At 40.2% G+C, this 4,352-nt stretch overlaps 1 pseudogene; it reads right to left on the minus strand.

Moving 5' to 3' along the window:
- Positions 1-2,534: 2,534 nt before the first annotated feature.
- On the minus strand, positions 2,535-3,081 carry LOC110306632 (jupiter microtubule associated homolog 2 pseudogene; annotated as a pseudogene).
- Positions 3,082-4,352: the final 1,271 nt, after the last annotated feature.

Raw genomic sequence — 4,352 nt, forward strand, 5'->3', positions numbered from 1 at the left:
ATCATTTATTGAAGATACTGTCTTTCTTTGAGTACTTTAGGCTTTTTATAAAACAAAAACAAAAGCAAAAAGAAAAAAAAACATATCTTTATAAGTGATTGAATGTACGTCTGGGTCTGTTATTCAATTTCCCCAATCAACCTGAAAGTTTTTATGTTAATACTATACTAGTTATACTACTATAGCTCTGTAGTACAAGTTGAATTGAGGTATTGTCCTGTATGGAATTGTTTGAGCTGCCATTGGAATTTTTTTCTGTTATGCTTATTTTGTTTTGTTTTGTTTTTTTCTTCATGACATGGAATGTTGTCCTTTCAAGGTCTGTACTGAATGTTGTTTGAATTTTTGATGAGGATTGCTGTGGATCTTTTGATTGATTTTGGTGTGGTGGCAATGTTTTTTGTGGTTACTAAGTTTAATTCAACAATTATACTCAGTTCTACCTCATAAAAAATAAAAAAATGTTCCTATTAAAATTGTATTATAATGTAGGGAGAGGTTGGTTCCCTGCTCTGACACACTGATAGAAAAATGCTGACACCATATACACTTTAAAAAATTTTTAAGACTCAATGTAGGCGACAACTGCATACCGCTGGATTTAGCTGCACACAAATGTACAGATTTCACTCTGAGCCCAGCTGCAGTAGAAGAGCAGGGAAGATGGGGAAATATATAAGGTAGCTCCTGCTGTGGGTCACTGTCACAGGTCCACATATCCTCCCAGCCATCCAGGCTAACAAGTGGAGCTTGGATCTTTTATCTCACTGGGATAACAGCAGGATCAGTAAAGTGATGTTAGATTCCTCTTGACCATCCAATTTGGAAATCACAAATCATTTTCTACTTAAGAGAGTAGCTATAAAAAGGTTTATTTCTATCATTTTATTACTTCCTTCTAAGCTAAATAAGTTAGTGTCTGGGCTAAATAAAGCAAACATTATTTATGACATTTTATTAAATGGGAAAAAAACTGCTCTGAATTCCAAATGACATCCTCATAATGACTGAACCACAAAATATTTGAGGTACAGAATATTACACCTAAGACATGTTACTTGACTTCAGGATACAGGGAAACTGAAAAGGGAAACAAAGCTATGGTTGAACCCCTTAACAGGCCAGGTATGAAGCAGAGCTCTGCAGGTGGCTTCTGCAGGAATTTGTAGGTTAGTGTGAGTGTGACTGCGGGTTCACCACTTTTCCAAAATTTACCAATCCATTTCTGGCAACTGCTGTGAAGCTCTCTGTAGATACTAGAAGCAAAAGTAGCACCACTCAGAAGCCCTTTTCACAGGTGCACACCAGAGGGGAAACAAGAAACCTCTCAAGGGTTGAACAGAAAGGACATCTGGCTGACAGATGAAGTGATATGACTGTGAACCTCAAATGACAGTTGTGACCTTACTGCCAAAACACTTAGTATCATGACCTAAGGACCACTGTTTTTGAACAAGGTCAAGAAGTTTAAAGCTTTCTAAACGCAGTTTGAGAAGCTCTTGTGCTTTGGTGTACAGAGTAACACTTTTCTAAGTGATGAAATAGTGCACAGGTATTTATAAGAAGCTGACACTAAAAACATTCTTCCATCCATTGGTAAAGAAGCCAACCCAACCCAATGTCCTTTAGCTGACTTTCTGCCCAACTACAGGAACAAAGCAAGACGGGAGAACAGGAATCCACCCACTACCTGGACATATATGGCCCTGCAGATTCCAGAGACCTTATGTACAGGAAGATCCATGAACAGGGAAAACCCCTCACAGGTGTGGAACTAAAGCCTATGCTTTAGGCTGATAAGACAAACAAAAGGAACATAAGCAAATCTGGCACATCAGGAAACAAGTCAACTATAGATGAAGACAGGCTGCTACCTCAGTCCTGGCCATGGTTTTAGATGCATGTATGGGACAACTCAGAAGATCTGTGTATTAAAAAAAAATCCACCCAGGACAGGACTGAAAGTAATGGCTTGATTTCCTATTAACTGCTACCAGAAAGAGCAACCATGTTTCAAAACTGCAGAGTGACATAATAGGGGTGGGGGAGAGAGGAGACATTAGGGTTCCGAGATATCTCAGAGGTGGGAACATTTAGTGATATGTATTTCCTGAAAGTAAAGTATTAATGTATTCTTCACGTAAGAGTTTCCATTTATGTGTGTCTCCTCCAACTCACAGTGAGGGTAGTTTTGGTTCTTTTTCAACCTAACCATATGTAGATGCCCAACACCCAGCAGACTGTTGAAACAAGGATAAGAAATATCTTTCTGTAAATGGACCCCATCTCTTCTGCCTTACCCACAAATTTACAGATCTGTTTCACAGAGAGTAATTAAAGAGGAGGGACCAGAACATCCCAGTTTATCCCCTTAGTGCATATCTTTGCAGTATAGAGGGTACTGTCCTCTGTGCAGCTCTTCTAGTGACAAGGCCTATGAGCAGTCAAACCCACATGCATGACAAACCCTCTCCCACTCCAACTCATTTGGATTAAAGGAAACAGTAACATTCAATACCCTGTCTCTGTCTGATCTAGTTACAGGCAGAGCAGGAGCCTCTCAATAGAAAAAGTCTGGGTTTGTCTCCTGGTGCGTTTAGAACTTTGCTGTGGGAGCCAGGTTGTGACCCCAGTCTGAGCTGACTGTCAACTGTAGGTGTGGGCTCCTCTGGATATGGAGTTTGTTACAGCTTTCAGGTCAGACTTAAGAGTCTTTCTTCTTCTTCTTCACACAGCAAACCATGATCCTTGGCCTTGCTTATGTGTGCTAGAGGCACAGTGGCAGTAACTGGGGACCTGAATACATCATGGGTTTTCCCACTGGGTGGGTGTAGACCATGTTAGTTTGCACAGGAGTTGATTCATAGAATATTCCACTTCCTTTGCCTCCTGGAGGATTTTTTATCTTCAGTTTGTTTTTATGTTCTTCAGTTAGTCCAAAAATATTAGATGCCATCCTATTAGGTTTGCTTGAAGGAATACTTTCTTCTGGACTTCCAAAAAGATGACTTGATTCTCTGCCTGGGCCTTCAGGTATCTTGAGCCTGACTTGCTAGCTTGAACTTGCAGGCCCTGGAACATGTCAGCTGCTGCCCAGCATGTCCACAGCCACCATGCCCAGGATGGCCATTTTTTACCATGTTAATCCTACCAATCCAAAAGCATGGAAGAACTTTTCATTTTCTGCTATCTTCTTCAATGTCTTTCTTCAAGGTTTGAAGTTTTGTCATATAAGTCTTTTACTTGCTTGATTAAAGTCACTCCAGGTTCCAATATTCCAGTTGAAGAATTCATTCTACTATGAGATACACTGTCTTCATGGTGACATAGCAGGCCTCAAAATTATGTCATTTCTTTTACTGAAGAGGGTCCAGGAGGGTGACACAGATATTAGCAACTAAGTATAGTGAATACTCTCAGATCTTGTGTCTATCACAACACGGATTAACTGATATATGAGATGGTTTCCTGGGTTTATTACATGGTTAAGTGAGAAGGATAAACACTGGGAAGATTCAGGAAACACCCAAGTCAACATCTGTTCCTCAGGCTCTCCAGACATAGTCTATTTAGAGATTTTTCTTTCCCTGTCCCATGGCATCAAATATTTAGCAAACTTGCTGATGGCATTGTCAGTGAAATTGTAGAGGGCATGAGGGTCTTGTACTCACAGAGAAGAACCATGAGAACCAGGAATTTCATTCATGCAGGGTTGTCTCCTCAATGAAGGAGATAAAATCAAATACCTGGACTCAATTCAGAAAGCCAAGAGAAGAATTTCTTAACAACTTGATGACCCACTTGCTACCTGTAAGGACAGACCTCACCCTAAATCCCCAAAATGATTATTCCAGTGTTTTCTCTCCCTATATCACTACCTTTTATTAGAGGATATGTCACATGTACTTTATGGCCTACTGAGATTTACACTGTTGGTCAGAGACTACATGAGATTCTAGGGCTTTTAGTTGTAGAATCCAGTCTCATGGTCACAAGAAAGTCATAAAATAGGTTCTATGTAGTCACACCTTAAGCTTCACTATGAAGCTGGAATTGGAATGACTGTGGAAATTCATATTGCCTAGAGAAACTTTCTCAAGTTCTGTAGTGTTTAAATATGCCTAATCTAACATTTCTTAGATGTCTCCAAGTCAGAGCCGGGTTGACAATATCAGTCTGAACCACATGCTCATGCTCATCTCTGTCCGTGGGTTGCTCTGACGCCTGTAGGGACCCCTCAAGCCATAATAGGTCGTCCTAGAAGATATGCACTTACAGATTAATTACTGAAAATACAGAAACCCAGAGACACATGCATACACACACACACACACACACACACACACACACAC

This window comes from Mus caroli, unplaced genomic scaffold (genome assembly GCF_978045245.1).
Source record: "Mus caroli unplaced genomic scaffold, Mus_caroli_1 scaffold_14, whole genome shotgun sequence".
In the NCBI taxonomy this organism is placed as follows: domain Eukaryota; kingdom Metazoa; phylum Chordata; class Mammalia; order Rodentia; family Muridae; genus Mus; species Mus caroli.